This window comes from Lathyrus oleraceus, chromosome 7 (genome assembly GCF_024323335.1).
Source record: "Lathyrus oleraceus cultivar Zhongwan6 chromosome 7, CAAS_Psat_ZW6_1.0, whole genome shotgun sequence".
In the NCBI taxonomy this organism is placed as follows: Eukaryota; Viridiplantae; Streptophyta; class Magnoliopsida; order Fabales; family Fabaceae; genus Lathyrus; species Lathyrus oleraceus.
The window spans coordinates 333,126,380-333,145,508 of record NC_066585.1 but is presented as its reverse complement, the minus strand read 5'-3'; the positions used below and the strand labels follow the sequence as shown (position 1 = coordinate 333,145,508).

Genomic DNA, 19,129 nt, shown 5'->3' with positions numbered 1-19,129 from the left:
CGCCCGGAGAGATCAGCTCAATCTCCTGCCTACATACTTCATCTGGTGTGAAGATCAGGGCGATGTAGTTCCCCTACGCAGGGACAAGGATCTAGCCTAACCAGATAACAGAGGGAGACACAACTCTAGGGAGACTACGACTCGAGCCTAGATGTTGTCATGCAAAAGTCAACCCTAAGTTAAGGTTTCTAGCTAAATGGCATAAGGGCCAACCTATCCTAGACACGGCTTGCACAGGAAGCAAGGGTCTCGATTGCAACCAGGGCAAGAGAAAGGGGAGGTCTCGATCGCAACGAGGGCGAGAGAAAGGAGAGATCTCAATCACACAGGGGTGAGAGAAAAAGAGTTAGTGTTAGTGGTTAGTCAAACTCGGCAAGACATCGCGTCTCGTGCCTACGTATCTCACCTGAACATGAGAAAGGAGAGATCTCAATCACACAGGGGTGAGACAATGATATGATATGCAAATGAAAAACAGAATAGCTCGCTAAGTTGAAAACCCGAAAGGGCGGCTTAGGCAAAAATGAGCGTCTCGGTGGAGAACCCGCAAGGGTAATCCAGGCAAAAATTAGAGACTTGAAAAAAAGAATATATTTGCATCCCGCTAGATTGAGTACCTCACCCTGGGGCAATCTAGGCAAAAATTAGGGATTTGGCAAGTAACTGCATCCTGACAAGACTTTCTGGTTCATCAGTCGTCACTTCGTCAGAAGATTCTCGATTCGTCGTCAACTGAAGCTTCGGATACATCGAGATTCAAATTGGTAGAGAAAGGATCATTATGTTCAATGTAGCCCTCTTCCAATATATATCACTGATTTCAAATTTGTACAGATCTATGGAGTCTTGCCATTTGCAGGCTACCATTCCATCAAATCAATTTGAGCTTTTTATCCAATTATTTGCACTCTTATTTGTTTCAATTCAACAAATGTTTTGCATGTTTTAAATTGATAAAATATCATTGTTTTAAACAAATAAATTTTTCAAAATTTTTGTTTAAACAAAGTGAACATTCACAAGATTGAAAGGATACTCAAGAATATCTCAATGCTCTCCCGAGGGTGGCATGATTTCCAACAGGTAAGACATTTGTTCATATTCCTGGTTTGGTGGTATCTTCTTTCTTCAGATCTTTGTTGAGGCTGTTCCTCAGACAGAGTTGTTGTTGGGGTTGTTCCCCAGTATAGTCGCAAGCAGAGTGTTGTTGAAGATTTCGTTTTCTCCAGCAGCAGTTTTCCCAGCATGGTTGTTTTCTTACAGAAGTTTCGGTGGTTGATGGTTTGTCATCTTGGTGCCCCGTCACTTTCTCCAGTGGGTCGTATGCCCCAGACTTTATTTGTCTCCTCAGCACAGTCATGAGTAGAGCTGTTATTGATATCCCCATCGGATTTGCGAACAGAGTTGTTATCACTCTTCCCAGTGCAATTGCCAGCGGAATTGTCTGTTTCCTCAGCACAATCGCTTTCCTTTTGAAGACTCGGTAAGTCAGTGGTTTGATACCCGGTACTTTACCTTTTCCCCAGCAGAGTCGCCACTTTTCTGTAGCGGTGTATTCGTCGCTATATGATCTATTGATTAAATCATAAGCTATGAGATACATTGAAATTTCGAGTCGCCACCGCACTTTTATTTATCCAAAGGACTGGCTAAAAAGCGAACAAAAGCCTAAGAAGTTTTACACGTAGAAAACTAATAAAAAGATCAGAGATTCTGGGTAAGGGGTAAATTACGCAATGGGAAGGTGTTAGGCACCCACTACGTCCTAGGTACTCCTAGGGAGCCCTTTTCACACTTGTTGTAAAAGATTGTTATTTGTTATGACATAAATATTGTGCAAACATGATTGAGATGATGAGAAAAGAATGTACAATTTTATTATTTTTGTGTTATTGGGTTATTGGATGCATCCTCATTATTTCACAAAAGGATTGGCAAAAGGTACAAATTAAGCATACATGTCAAGAAACCTAGAGCCATTTAAAATTCGACCAACCAAAAATTCAGCAAAAATCATGATAAAAAACTAGACATCAAGATGAACACAATGGAAAAAATTTCATGATTTTTGGATGTGAAATGAATGAATTAGGAATTTTGTAAGTTGATGAAACAAATGAGACAACATGAACAAAATCACATGGAAAGGTTGGTCAAAGTGATTGGCCGAGTGGCACTCTTGTAAATAAGTGCCTCATTAATCAAAACGGTGTGTTTTGGCATGGAGAACGAAATGTTCTCATTGGCTGTTGCCAATGGAACAGTGACGCGGACCAATCAAGCTCAAGTTTCTGGGTTCAAAAACCCTAGGGTTTTAGCAGCATGGCAAAGCAACTTCATGTTATCACCAATATCAAAACAAATTCAAACACCATCACACAACAGCATGGTATTAATACTCATGTAGCATCCTAACACAAACAAACAGAACACGATTCATGTGGATTTCTGGGCAGGTTTTAAGGTTTGGCATGAACAGCAGGGCATTCATCATCATCATGCATCAATCAAGAACAAACAAACGTATCCAGCATCAAGAATTAAGCATGGCCATGAAACACTATCATTATGCAACATCAGCTAACAACAAAACAAACATAACCATGGGGATTTTCTGGGCAGAGTTTAAGGTTGCAAAACAACAGCAAGCATTCATCACCTCCATCCAAATTGAAATTTCGAAATGCCCAGAAATAAAAATTAAACACACTAATGGCATCATCAAACATCAGACAGCATAAATCCAACAATGGTTTTCATTGAATCAACAACATCTAAGCAAATCGATTGAAAACAACTTCATGCACAAAAAATGAAATCTAGATTTCTCAGCCATAGCATAATCATTTCAAGAGATTCAACTTGCAATGTGTTCAGCATACAAAGAACTACAAGAGACATAGCATGATTTGGAGAAAGAAGAGATTCGAAACTTTACTTGGTTTTGAAGAAAAGTGAGATGCAGTGGTGGTTTGAGTGATGTAGCTCGAAACAGATGCTCACAATGCTTGGAGATGTTGAATGGTGAAGCTCTTTCAGCTCAAGAATGCTTAAACATGTCCAACTCTCGATTTGCCATGGAAGGTGTCTTGGAGAAACAGAACAATAAGGGGCTGCACAGGTGGAGTTTTCTGGTTCAATATGCTCCCAAATGTTGATTAAATGATGAAGGAACCAAGAATGCTCCAGGGTTTTTGATGATTCGAGCAGAAAATTCAATGGTGTCAAAATGGAAAAATGAGAGAGTGAGGGTTTTTTTTCTGCGTTGGCTGCTGTCTCTAGGGTTCAAATGAGCAGAAAATGACTTTAAATATGACTGTTTAAGGTTCCCTAATGATGTGCTAAACTGGTTTTGTTTTAATGAAGTGATTTGCATTTTGCTAAGTTTGGAAAATATGGGAGTGGAGGGTGTGAGTTGTACACGAATTGGGCTTCAAAACAGGCTGTACATGACCAATATATTTGCTGTTTTGTGTTTGCTTATGAATTGTTAACAAGGATTTGCTCTTATGAATCCATTTGCAAAATTGCCAATTTCCCACATATGCACATGGAGGTGCATGCTTCTGGCCGAGTTAGGGATCTAGACAAGTTGCAAATAACATATTAAACACATCCCAATTGGCCAAAAGTGTTAAAACTTGCCAAATCAAAAAGTCAAACTTTAGTCAAACTTGAATTTAAATGAAACAAGTCAAAAAATGCCATTTTGATTGGCAAGGTTTTGGTTCATGAAATTTATATTTTTGGAAAGAGGGGATGAAATGTGGTTTGTAGGAAAAAACCCCACCAAATTTGGCCTTATGGTTCATGAGATATGGCTTGTTGAAGTTCACAAATTTTTGAAATTGAATTGATCATATCTTGACAACCACACATGGGGTTTGAGAGTTCTTGGACTTTTTGAAAATGGGAGAACAAGATCTTCAACTTTCATGTTGGGCAAAAATTCATTTGAAGCTTTTATCATGATGTAAGTTTAAGATCAAGAAGTTTCCATTTTTGGTAGTTGAAATTACAGGTCCACTTTCTATTTTGGGAAATTTCTGATTTTGCTTCAAATTCTTCCATGATGAGGTTTGACATGATACATGAGGCTTGTATGGACATGAATGAGCTCCTTCAAATCAATTCCATCCATCAAATCACTGATTAAATCCACAGTTGACCAAGTTTGACTTCCTGTTGACTTTTCTAGGGTTTTGGATGATTGAAGCATTTCTGATGAATTCCAAACCTTAATTCCTTGAGACCTTGACTTCAAATGATGTCCCAAGTCATATGAACTCTTGATTATTGATCATGGTGCCCAAATTCTACAAGAATGGCCACCATCCACTTCTTTGACTGACTGTTGACTGTCTTTGACCTAATTGCTTCATCTGCAATCAACAAGGTTAAACTGACAATATTTTTGTACTTTTTTGGTTAGTAAACATATGAAAAGCAAAGATATACAAATGCAAGACATGCCTGGTGATCAAGAAACAAACTCACAAGGCAATCTACCCACTAGGAGGGAAACTAAGGCATGCAATGATCCTTGAGGCCATGGTATGATATGATATGGGCCATGAGGGATCTTAGGGCCAAAATTGGGGTCTTACAACCACCATGGAAGTGGCTCGGGAATTTGTGGTGGATTTCTTGGTTGAATGGGGTTCTTGAGAACCAAAGATGGATACAATTCTGCGTACGACATAGGAATAGGGTCAAAGGAGACCTTCTTCCTCTCAAAATTTTGTTGGTTATTATTGTTGTTGTAGTTGGTTCTTTGTTGTGGTTGTTGTTGTTGAATCAGAATAGATTGATTATTGGAATTGTTGGAAAATACAAGAATCACTGATGAAACTTGATGTTGGTGTTGACGAGGTTGAGAACTCTTTCTGATATGAGGCTTCCTCTTCCTCCCCATAGTTACTGAATTAGTTTCCCCCTCCTTCCTCTTGGAGAAACTACCACCGTACTTCTTACTGGACAACGCTTCTTCCTTGGACAGACGTCCTTCACGGACTCCCTCTTCTAGCCTCATCCCCATGTTTACTATTTCGGTAAATTCATTGGGGGCACTAGAAATCATACGCTCGTAGTAAAACAAACTCAAGGTCTTCAAGAAAATCTTTGTCATCTCTTTCTCTTCCAATGGTGAACTAATTTGGGCAGCAAGTTCCCTTCACCTCTGAACATACTCTTTGAATGTCTCCTTATCCTTCTAAGACATAGACCTCAACTAGTCTCTATCAGGCGCCATATCCATATTATACTTGTACTGCTTGACAAAGGCTTCCCCCAAATTGTTGAAAGTATGGAAACTTGCACTGTCCAACCCCATATACCATCTCAAAACAGCACCAATCTTATTGTCTTGGAAGTCGTGAATCAGCAACTGATCATTATCAGTTTGAGTTGACATCTTTCTGGCGTACATAACAAGGTGGCTTAGTGGACAAGTGTTTCCCTTATACTTTTCAAAGTCAGGGACTTTGAACTTCATCGGAATCTTCACATTCGGCACTAGGCAAAGCTCAGCAGCACTCTTCCCAAGCAGGTATTTTCCTCTCAAAGTCTTCAACTCTTTTCACAAATCAAGGAACTGATCCTTCATCTCGTCCATCTTCTCATATACGTTTGGGCCCTCAGATGGCTAAGAATGGTAAATGGTATCCTCAACACGAGGCAAAGTGTGAACAATTGGAGGAGGCACTAACATGACCTAGCTAGATGCCGACATAGAAACAAAGGTGGGTGCAAACCCTTCAGGTATAAAGTTGGATGGAATTCCCCAAGGGAATCCAACAGGCATGGAAGGACTGGTAGCAATAGGAACAGTTGATGTAGCAACCTTAGAAATAACAATCCTCTAGGGAGGAGTTGCGGGAGTTGGTGAAGACTGATTCTACGCAGCAAGAACAGACTCCATCATAGCACGCAACCATGAAATTTCATCCTTCAGCTCTCTATTCTCTTGCTCTAAACTTTCCAGGATCTTGGGTAGATTAGCACGAGTGTTGTATTGGTGAGTCAGCTTGGCTGAAGCACAAACGAATAATCGATAAGACATCTGGCAGAAGAAAACCTGTTATGCATATGATGCATGAAATGAAATGTTTTTTTTGTTTTTAATTTCAAGGAACACATGAAGTTTTATTTGCAAATACATATATTTAAATAATAACAATTTGATTGACCATCAACATCTCTTTTTATTCATAAAATTTGGAAGGATTACACTGAGTATAATTTCAGAAACCAAAGTACAAATACAAGAGAAAAGGAAACTAATCATCCTAAGGATCCCCTAGCAACAATATCAGGTGATCTTGCTGCGGGTACGTACTTCTTTCGGATGCGTCGAATCTCAGACTCAAAAGATGTCTTCATCTGAGCTTTCTCAAGGATAAGCTTATCAACAATCTTCTTCCAAGCACTGGAAGGCTGATGCATGCTAGAGGAAGATGGACCTTCTGGCTCTTTTTGTCTCTTCACTTCTCGGTCTTCAAGAAGTTCAATAAGCACGTTTTTGTCCTTCGAGTCAAGTTGCAACTCCTCATGCTTTCAGCTCAAAGCATGGAACCACTCTTCCCACAAATCTTTCTCTTGCTTCCTCTTAGCAAGTGCGTATTCCAACTCCTCTACATCTTGGTTAGGTAGAGTTGATGTCTCATCCACAACTATAGACATAGGTATTTCACGAGCATACGACATCTTCAACTCCAAAGCTCTCTTCTTCCTCAAGTAGTGTAAGCTTCCAAAGATACACAGTTGCGCAAACCAAGCTCGGATTTTCCTTTCCTATGCACATTATGATAAGCATGTATCATCTTCTACTTCAAAGTTGGGGATCTTTACCCTCTTGATAGAAAAGACCTTCTAACTGAGTGTTATTAGGCTTGTCTCTCAAGGGGAACCCAAGTTGAGAATGAGCCAAAGTCGGGTTGTAGTTGATTCCTCCTTGTGTACCAATGAGGGGCACATTAGATAATTCACCACAAATATCAACAATATCCATACTACTTAATGCATAATCATACCAAACAATATCATCATTAGTGAGAGACATAAGTCTCTAAGACCACAGTAGACATTGTTTGTTCTCCAGGAAAGCAGGCGTCTGAGGCAAGTGCGAAATAAAGCACTTGTATAGGAGAGGCACACAACACACAATAGTCCCACCACCTTTAGAATTCCTCAAATGTAAAGAGAAATACATGTCACCCAATAGAGTAGGAAATGGATTCCCAATTAAGAAGATTCTAATGGCGTTAACATCAACAAAATCATCAATGTTAGGGAACAAAGCCAAACCATATATGAGCAACACAAAGATGGCTTCAAAGGCGTCCACACTACCATCTTGAGCAAAGACAGTAGCTTTACCAATGAGAAACTCAGAAGTCAACCCAAAAATTCCTCCTTTCTTTATCCAATGAGTCTCAATCTCAAATTTGCTCAAACAAAGAGCTTTAGCTATGATATGAGATCTGGGAATCTCCTCCAATCCACTAAAAGGTACTTTGTCAGATACGGGTATTCCCAAGAGATGGGCATACTCCTCTAACGTTGACATAAGTTGATAATCGGGAAAAGTGAAGCACTGGTAGAGAGGGCCATAAAATGGAACCAAAACACTCAGAAGTCCTTCAACCACATTAGTAGATAATACAGACAAAAGCTTCCCATGACGTTGCTTGAAGTCCAAGGGATCTAATACAAAGGATGATAACTTCCTTAGCTCTTTCAAAACAGGACATTTGAAACTGTACTTCTCAGTGTTCCTTCGTCCACACAAGTTGTTAAGGACTACTCCACACAAGTTGAACATGACTATACCATCCTCATATCTTAATTGCACTCAAGTTTGGGTGAGAACTTATCTCCCCACTCAAAGATCACCAAGCACAACAAACATATTATATCATACAAGCAATATATAAACATCAAATATACAAATATATACACATAAAAAAGTAGGCTAAACCCACCGAGGACTACTCCCCAGTAGAGTCGTCACTTAAGTTCTGTAGAGGTGAATTCATGACCATTAAGCTATGGATAAACTTAACGTTAATAAAACCAGAGTCGTCGTCGTGCTTTTATTGTTTCCAAAAGAAAAGGGAAAAGTACGAACAAAACCCAAAGATAAGAAGTTTTCAAATCAAAACTAATAAAATGCCAGAGATTACAAGTAAGGGGGTTGGTTACATAGAAGGAATGTGTTAGCATCCAAAGTTTCCTAGGTACTCCTAGGGAGCCCTTTTTTATGTGCGTATGTGTTTTTAGTCTAAAAGATGTTTGAGAAAAGTAGAGTGTGGAGATGAGAAAAGGATTCATTGATTATATTTTTGTGTTTGACAAGACCTTCGGTCTTTTGCCTACGTACCAACATAAAAATGAGGGATCAAAACCTCGTAGTTTGTGGTAATAATTTCAAAATGAGTGAGTTGCTTTTAATCAAAAGTTAAGTGAAAAGGGGCACAAAGGACCTAAAAGTTTGAATGAGTGTTAGTTCTTTTTGTCTTTTGAAATTTTAATTCAATATGCTTATATTCATTTACATGTTTGATTTAATAAGAGGGGTTGAAAATTCATTGGCATAAGGCCAAACTTTCTAATCATTTAAACAAAGTCTAGGTTTGAAAACACAAGCAAAGAAAGTCTTTGAAAGGGGAAGAGATTTTGAAATTTAAGAAGTGGAAAGAGATGAAGAGACTAATCCTAAGCATAAAATTAAAAGTTAAGAGTTGAAAATATCTGACCAATGGGATGCAATCCAACAGACAAGAATGTCATATAGAAAACCCACTTTCCCTTTGGACTTTAAATCAAGCAATTATCCACAAGCAATTAGCAATATCAGACATCATGAAGATCAAAGCATCAAATAAAGATGGCCACATCCAAGCAAGCAAATCCCATGGCTAGTTGTATTCTTTGTCTTCTCATGTATCAGATGAAATACTTCTTGATACTAAGAATAAGGCATTAGACATGAGATCAAAATAACAGTTTACATCAAGACCATGTAGCAGGTGGAGTTCAAGTGAATCCCAATACTTGCATCAGATGAAAGCTCAATTCACAATAACCTGGTCTCGAAATGTTGGCATTGGCCAAGTCCTTTTGCATATGGAATGTTTCCTAATCCTAAGTCCAAAAGTTCAGATCAAGCCCTACAATCCACCAACCATTTTTTAAGGTTTTTGTTGTTTATTAAGTATTTTAAGGTCCTAAGACCACAAACATGATCAAAATACACAAACAAAATATACATAATCACAATATATGGCTCAAATGAGCAAAGTGAAAATGACATAAACATAAATAAGTTAAATGATATGTAAATGGCAATGAATTGTAAATGACTTAGAAATTAAATTGCATAAAATAAATGACTTGAAAGTAGAACCAATATTAATAAGAGTTAGTCAAATGTTAGTCAAGGTTAATTGAATATTAGTGATGTTTTGTTTTTCAATTGATTACGTCATTCTTTGGAGAACACTCAACCATCCATTCACAAGCATGGATCCTTGAACCAATACAGCTTCCATAGGAAGGAAAAAAGGCCAAGTTTCCATATAATACCATGAAAGATGGGAGACTTACAATCTCACTTACTAGAATGTTATACCTTTAGGGTCAAATTTAACTCTATGTTAAGCAATCGTAATTGGACTTATGTAGAAGTCACAACTATCTGAGGTCGGTCAATAAAAATCTAGGTGTTAATGCATGTTAGAGATTTGGTATAATGAACCAAAACTCCTAAAACATACCACACACTAAAAGAAAAGAACAAAAGGGATGGACCTATCTCATCCATACTTGTATTGGTTCATCTGACACAAAGTCGTTGATGAATCAATTAGCCTTAAGATATTGAGACTTCATTGGTCCATGAAAGGGATGGGAAAGAATGGGGATGAAGATGAAGGGGAAGGGGAAGTGAGAGAAACACAAATTAATCATGGGAGGAATTTTACCAAATTAAAATCATTCATTCATTTTGGGAGATGAAATGTATATTTCATCAATCCCCTAATTCCAATTATTTTAATCTAATAAAAGTCAAATCAACCTTGACCAAGACCCAAACAAATATTCAAGCATCACAAGACCATAAAAATAACTCAACATAATTTTTACACAATTAATCAATTAAAAAAACAAATTAAAAATGCATTAAAATTCAATTTAATTTTGTCAAAACCTAAAATATTTCATGATTTTTATCAAATAAATGGCTAAGAGATTTATCCTAGGTCAAGCAGGGTCAAAGGACCTTAGACAAAAAATTTCATGATTTTTAAAAGGTCAGAAGTATTTTTAAATAATTAAAATATGCACACAAAAATTTAATTCATGAAAAATATCAAAATTAATCCAAAAAATAGTTTTAATTTAGAAAATTAAAGAGAAAAGTATTTAAAGATTTTTGGTGAAAGTCCCATATTTTTTGGATTAAAATTGAAATTAATATGAATTAAACAAAATACAGCAATTAAATGTAAAATAAGAAAATACAAAAAACAAGGCCCATCAGATCTCCCTCATTAATTGAGGTGACATATTTGATGGCCACGCGTGCGCTATCCATGGTGGACTTGAGTCAAAGCGCCACATACGTGGTAATCTAAACCAAGGGCCAAGATTAGAACGCTAGACTAAGATCAGATGGTTGGAACCTTGCCAACACACCACCGGAGCCTTAGCTCCGGTCATCTTCTCCGGTGAGGACCACCGGACTGGTCCAACCTAAACTTCATGAAAAATGGAAAACAAGGACACTAATTTGAAGAGAAAATGCTCAGGATCACGAATCTGGCCTCGATTTTCTCCAATTCTAAGTATATAAAAAGATACAGGGATTTGAATTTTGAGGATCATGAACTGAGTTGCTTCAATTTGACCTCAAAGCAACTCAATCTTCTTGCCTACATTGGTAGGACTTCAGCCAACCAAAAATCACAAAGAATAATGAAGAATTGAGAGAGAATCAAAGAGATGAAGTTTCTGAATTTTCACCTTCGAGTAGCTTCAAATCTGCTTGATCTTGATCTGGATTTTCTTAATTCTTGCAATGATCAATTGTATGGAAAGGGCAATAAATTCTTCGAGTTTGAATTTCAAAACAGAAGGTGAAATTCAAACTCGATTTCAATGAAATCCTAAAGAAATTCTATGGAATGAGGGGTCTGAGTTGTCTTGGCAAAGCTTGGGCAAGGTGTCCCTCTATTTCTGAGCTCGGGGCACTTGTATTTATATGCTTATAAAATGCTTTCCACATACTTCCATTCAAATATCCAAAAATATCAATAACCTCGTGCAAGCTTGCATGGGCGTGTGCTAGGCCCAAAGAATGATTGGAATTGGTCAAAAATTATGCACATGTGATGCTAAAAGAAATTCATGAAGCCATCCAATATGGAATGGAAATTGGTCATGAAAATCTTCCAAATGGGGTCATGCATTGCACCCATGCGCAACTCCTTCAAAATCGATCCAAATGAGACGATGTTAGACTTTTTAGAAAGGTGAGATCAAGGGGGAATAACTTTCATGTTAAACACTTTTCCATTTGAAGCTTGGATCATGATGAATTTTGAGGTTTTCAAACATATTTGAAAACTTTCTAAGTACCAAGTCAAATATTCACTTCTTCCACCTTGAATAACGTTTTCAATGGACTTCAAATGGAAAAACTTCCTTCATCAAAGTTGTAGTTATTTAAAATATATTCAATTTAGTAACAAATTTGACCTCATTTGGATTTGGCATGAAGGAGTTATGCATTTTAGAAGTTGAGGAAAATCAATTGTTCAATGGCAATGGCCCAAAATGACCTATAATGTTTCCTCTTGGAACATGCATTTTCAAGTTAAATTTGAACTTCCTACAAACATAAAAGTTAAAGAGGACACTTTTAATTTTATCATGGGACTTGAATTACTTTCATATCATAAAAATTGAGCAAGTTATGATCTTGGGAATTTGACCTCCTAATTAGGGTTTAGACAAAATGACCTATAATCTTTCACCCTAAAAAATGACTTTCCAAGAAAAACTAGCTCTAGACTTAAAGATTAAAGTTGTCTGGAGTGTAATTATGAGTAACTTTTCTCTTGGAATCATTTTCATATGACAAAAATTGTAGGAGATAGGGTCTAGGGAACTCCAGTTTTGACTAGTTGACTTTCTCTGGTCAACCACCATGAACCATCTTGCAAACTTGATATTCTGTTGATATTTGGGACTTATGGAGGATGATATATGTGTATAATGATGTAATATGAAGTATCCCTTGAAATATTTGATCAATTGATGAAGAAACTTGTTGAGGAAGTCACACAAGATACCCAGATGAATTAGGGCTTCCAAGGCAAATAAGCTTCAAACTCTTGATGAATTCTTGACCAAAATGATAAATGAAGATAATGGGGATCCATATATGATATATAGAGTCATTGTGAACCATCTCTTGATTAGTCTCCTTGGATTGAGAGTCTTAAACCCTAGATATGAGCTTGATGAGACATTGGTGGATGTACACACTACCTACAAAAGCAACACACTATACATTGACATATTTTTGGGTATTTTGGTTAGTAAATAATGAAAAAAAGTATGATACAATTAAAATGTGTTTGGTGATCTCTCTCAATATAAACCTACTGAATAAGGGGTAAGGAGGATGCCAAGGTTTGATCAAAAGCAAATGCATATGATGAGATAGCATGATGGATCTTAGGGTAAAAATTAGGGTCTTACACACACCACTAACAAGTTATTAATAAATAGATAAAAATACAAGTACTTTTATCCTGGTTCTCTTAAAACTTAAAGTTACTCCAACCCACCCACCAAGGTGATTTTGCCTTATATACAAGGACTTAATCCACTATAATCAACAGGTTACAATAGTCACAAAGAATAACCTTCTTTGTCTTATCAAGGATCCAACTATACCCTAGTCTCCTAAATGACTCACAAAGAACAACCTTCTTTGTCTTCTCATGGATAACCTCCTCCAGGAATCAAACAAACAGTTTGAATAATATTTTGTGTGTTACAAGATGCTTCTACACAAGTAGGTTTTACACAAATGAATAACAAACAATTTAAAGAAAAATTATGTACAAATAAATGATAGCTTTTCACAAAGAAAATAGACTTGTCAAAATATTGTGTCACCGGCGTTTTTCTTCAAGTCTCCAAGTATCTCTTATGTAGTATAAGAAGAAGACCGTTGGATGTAAAAATGGAGAAAGCTCATAGAGCGACTGTCCACTGTTGGATGGGAAAGGAGTGATACTGCATACTGTCTTTCACCCATAAAATCAATGACATGTGTCATGTATAGAACTATCATTGCCCACGAAATCAGGTAATGGAGAGGATGTTCGATTTGTACTGTATACTATTGGATCACTTTCCCATTTGATCTTATCTTCAAGTTCATTGGCTTATGATGAAAGTTGATGAAGCGTGAAATGAAGAAACATAAAGCTGGATTCAGAAACTTCAGAATCTTTTTTAGAACCTTGACAACGTCAGTAGTCAGGATTGAGATCTCAGTATCTTCAGAGTCTTCAGAATCTTCACTCAGAACCGTGATCACTTCAATTGTCTAGCTTGAGATCTTCTGAATCTTCATCTACATAACACAAGTTCATAAGCTTGACATTCTTCAGAAGTTTGGTGATCGGAGTCACGTCCAGAAGCATGAACTGAGAGATTATTGCAACAACAACATAGTGTCTCCTCAAAATCTTCTAAAGAGTGAATCAACACAGAAGCAGAAAGAACATTGCAGCAACAATATTGAATATATTTGAGAACTTCTAATAGTTGGTGTAGAAGCGGATTTGGAACACATAGTTCAGAAACTGATGATGTTGCACATCCTATATTCAGAATTAGAACTGGTTGTTAAAGCTACACAATAACAAACCACTAGGGTACCAAAATTCTTCTTACACAAATACAATATTATTATCATCAAAACTCAAGGTATAGATGCAAAACCAAATCTTGTACCAGAAGTTTGTGAAGTTGTTTTTCCAGACTAAGATCTCAATTTCTAATTTTTTTTATAACTTTCTTGATAATTATCACATATATTATTAAAACTGATATTACACATCTTGTAGCATATGTTCATAAAAAAATAGACTTGAAGATCCATTATTTAGACATCTAAAGTTAATTGCATGGCTTATACTTGTGAGAACATAAATTCTAAATTAGATATTTGAAACACACAAAATATGAATATTAAGATATTTATTCGCATTAAGCCAACGAGTTAATATATGATAATTCTCCCCTTAACTTATAAATTATTTTAGATTAATAATATAATACTTTTCATCTAAGTAAACTTTTGGATGTGTTGTGTATAATTCAATTGCTCCAATATATCACACTAAGAAGTGTTTTGAAAGAATATCGAGAAAATGCATTTTATATGAATCTTGTACTTGGGAAAAAGCTCAACAAACTCATTTTCAATTTATAAATTAATTTTCTCAATATTAGAAGGAGAGAATAAGAAAATCAAAGTGTGAACCAAAATTTTAAATAAATAATTTAAAATAAAATATTATTAGATCATTTTGATTGTCGAAGATCAAAACACAATTCATTATTTGCAAAGTTTATGAAACAAATTATCAATTGATAATACTCCACTCAAACTGGATTCTCCGATTAGACAATATAATATTGGAAATGAGTTGTATCTGTAATACCCCATTTTCCTAATTTATTTATTTATTTGAAATTATATGTGTTCAATTATTCAAATTGATATCCATGTGCATTGGGCAGTGTTTGAGTGGTTAGTAGTAGTATTTAAATAATAACTAAAATTAATAATATTAGAATAATGAGGATTTTAATAATTATACTCTAGCAATTTTATTTAATTTGTTGGAATAAAAATAATAGAGAGAAAAGGAGAATAACATTAGTGGTATTTTTATTTAAAATAAATTAGAGACGAAAAGGGCATTTTGGAGAATAAAGGAATAAGTGATGGCAAGGTTGGAAGTCATTAAATGAGGGAGATTAAGTTACTAATAAAAGGTTAGTAAAAGGGTTTTGAGAGTTTTCTATGAAAAATAGAATTTTGGTGAAAAGAGGAAGAGACAAAGGCTATGGCATAGGAAGAACATCCGTTGGAAGAGTTTTAAGGAGTTTTTTTTGAAAAATATAAGGTAAATGAGTGATTACTCCTAATATGATGTAGATTGCATGAATTGGGTAGAGGGAAGTCCTTAGTCCCTTTAGGTTTTCATAACTTTTCCCCTTTTGTTGAATGAATGATGAACATGATGTAAATCATGTGGTAGTATGACTTGTATGATGTATGATGTGAAATTTGTATGCTATTTTGATGTAGAATTTATGAATTCTTGTTGATAATTGTAAGTATGAATTATTGTTGATATGTTTTTGTGAATTGATGAACAAAACATGTCAAATCCACGTTAGTTGATAGATAATTGATGAGACGTTATTGATTTATATGTTAAAAGATGATAAAATTCATATGTTTTCATGTACAATGATGTATGGTATGTTTTGGGACTATTAGAGGTCAAAACTTGGGGTTTGGGTCTGATGAACCTGAAAAACAAGAGGGATCACATAAAATCACGAGCAAACTGGGGTTTTCTGAGCACTGTTATGGGCTGTAGCAGCTGCTACGGGCGACCGTAGCAACCCTCTGTGTTTTTATACCAGAGGCGTTCCCAAATGGGGTTTTTGGCATGGGGAGTTCTAAGGGCCGTAGCAGCTGCTACAGATGGCCGTAGGATCTCTATGGAATTTGTACCAAGCAAGATGTTTTCGAACGTAACTTGAGTTTCGGGATTCACATTGAGGTATGGTTTGAAGCATTGGAAAGCTAATGCAAAAAGTTACATTATGGTAGTGCCTTGTGAGATGAATTTATATGTTTGAATGATTTGTATATGTTGTGAAGTGTATATCTAATTGTGTGACTTGTTATGTTTACTTAATGATGAATTGATGATAAAATGATTTAACATGATTGAGTGTTGTATGCAAATATATAATTAACATGGAGCTACTGTTGGACATTGTTGGGGGTGAATGATGTTGTTATTATGTTACTATGGATTTAATCCACTTGACTTGTATGTAAATTGATGTTGTTGTTTGTTATGGTGATTACATGGGGATTGTATGGTGATCAGTTGGTGATATTGAATGGTATGGTGAATCATGCGTCATGGTGTATGAATTTCGGTCTAGTTTTGGTGTCCTCTGATCCTATGGTAGGGATTCAGGAGAGAGTAGTTGGTTCCATATGTGAATCAGTGAAGCGTTACCTATGGTGATGAAAGAGATTTGGTGTGCTTTGGTCCTATGGTGGGGATTTGGGAGTGAGATGGATCTATGTTATTTATAATTGTATTGCATGCATTGTTGAGTCGTGGTGTTGAGTTCATTTCATTCGTTATTTGTATATGCATTTGTCGTACCCCAAAATTCGCTCTACCCTTTTCATCTTTTCATTCAACCCTTAACTTGAGATTCATCTGCCCATATTCATATTTCATTCATATGCATCCATTCATGTTAACACTTATTAACCTATAGATTCAAAGCTCAATTGGTTTACAACCCTAATTTGCTTGATCTTCAAGATACGACCTCATCATGGCATTCCTCTGGGGAGCAAAACCATAATCAAGGAAGATTTGATCCTAATGCACCTTATGGTTTGACTTGTCACCATGTGCTTATTGGAAACCCTAATCCATTAGGGAGAGTCTCTTGACTTACATGTCCACTTGCTTGGGATTTCATCTAGTTTAAGGTTTGTTCAGAAACCAACCCATTCATTCTTGCTCACACTAGTGCATTGGTCTTTTGTTCCTTGATTTAATTTTTGATTCATTGTGATTCGATCCATTATAAGACATCATTATGGGTCCATCTATGCATTTGATCAGGCTCATTCATATGGCTTTGAAAATGTATTATGGTTTCAGGTCTTTATTCATTCAATACCTCGATTTACACAAGAAAACCCTAGGTCCTAATTCGCAGTTGATTTTGGTCAACTAATGACTTTTTGATCAACAAGTTGACCAAAGTCAGCCATGTTCCTTAAGTTATCTTCAAACCTATGTCTATTGAACCATATCTTAATGCCATTTTGTCCATTTCGTCTCATTGTTTTAACAAGCCAATTCTTGTCATTGTTGTTACTAACCTTTTAATCCAAATAAACTTTCCATTCCATACAATCCGATTAACCTTTAATTTCAATTTTGACCATTTCAACATTTTTGAAATTATTTCAACATAACCTTTCAAAATCAGTCAATTTCAAACCTTTACTAATATTTAAGACCATTTCAAATCGTTTTTCAAGTAACACTCATAATGATATTCAATTTTCTATAATCCAATAACTTTCCAAATAAATGAATATTCCATTTATATCCAGTACATCTTCATTCACAATAAAACTTCCTAAAGTTAACTTAAACCAAATCTAAATACCATCAAATATTATAGAATATCCAAATTTAACATTTAAATTCATTGCCAAAATTACAAATGTACATTCATAGTATTTACAAATTTACATTCAAGCATTTCAATTTGAAATTCCATAAAACCATTTCAAGTTGATCTTCAAATCCCTTCCAGACATTTACATAAACCCCATCATTCAATTCCAAATATATATTAAACTATTTCAACCATATACATACAAAGTAAATTTCTAATACATTCAATCGACAAAAGTTACAACATGACCAAAGTCCATAGCAATCCAATCTATCCTTCACAAATCTTGAAAGCTTTCACTTCATCACCAATCATTAATAGTCCCACAAACATGCTGCAAATCATGGAAAGAATGAGATTTGTTTTAAAACAACCTTTTGACATTAATATTCAATCCCATAAAATCCACTTCACAACAATTACAGTCACAAACATAATATGGATTTCATCATAATAGCGGTTATTACAGCATCTCATTTTGTCTTAACTAATTAAACTCCAATTGTCTTAACAGAAACACCAACTAAACTCATAACACAATCACACAACAAGGGAATTTCAAAATAATCCAAATGCAGGACATGAAAACATGTAGCAGAAAATCAACACAGATAAGCCACAATGCATAATTTTCATTAACAAAACATCAATATGAATTCCACCATAAGCCACAATAACACAAACACATGATCAAAACCTCACCTATGCACTGCAAACTAACACAAACAGAAAGCAAAACCAACTAACGCCACGTCGAACCGGTGAGTTCCTCGCTTTAATTTCAATTCCGTTCTCTCCGTTTGTACGCGCGGAAATGATGAATCTCGAGCTGAGTTATTGATGCGGATTTGAGACTGCGAGATGATGTTGAAGCTTGAACACGATGATGATTGAGGCCGAATCACGATGCAACTCCGACATTCCAAATCTGCAGCCGTGATGCCGAGGCGGAGAGTTAATCAAAACGATTGATTCGGTCGCATCTGATTAGAGAGTTCCTATGGTTTTTTAAATCCATTTCATATTACGCTTTAAGGTCCACTGTGCTGAACGAATGGATTGGGATTTCCACCCCTAATCTTATGCTACACCCGCCTAACACATCTCAGGCCATGGATTGGGTCAGGAACCCTTGGCCTATCCGTTTGGGCACATTCTGTCCACTATACCCCCAAGCCTGGGCCTGCATCTTCAGTATTTCTTAAGCATTTAATTAATTTCCTTCCATATTATTTTAGGTTGTGATTAGAATAGAATTAGGGGTTTAATTTTAGATTTTAAAGAATATTAGGTCATTTAACTTTAGAATTTGATTTGGGATTTTGATTAGATGTTAAATAGAGTTTTAAGGATAATTTGTTTTAGAATTTGTTTAGGCCTTAGAAAATGATTAGATTAATTAGTTTTAGAACTTGTTTAGGTTTTATGAATTAATTAGTTTTTAGAGTTGATTAGGTTTGTAGAGTTCTTATTAAATTAATTTTAATTAGATTTTAAAATTGTTAGAATATGATTAGAAATATTAGATTTTTAATTAATTGGTAATAGTGCATAATAGATATTAGATTTAGGCTAA

The 19,129-nt window shown here is 35.7% G+C and overlaps 1 long non-coding RNA gene across 1 annotated transcript; it reads right to left on the bottom strand.

Annotated features, from left to right (window-relative positions):
• Positions 1-17,558: 17,558 nt before the first annotated feature.
• On the bottom strand, positions 17,559-18,734 carry LOC127104978 (uncharacterized). Its single transcript, XR_007794865.1, has 2 exons — positions 18,256-18,734; positions 17,559-17,887 (listed from the first exon to the last, which is right to left on the bottom strand). It is a non-coding gene; the product is annotated as an uncharacterized LOC127104978 (long non-coding RNA).
• Positions 18,735-19,129: the final 395 nt, after the last annotated feature.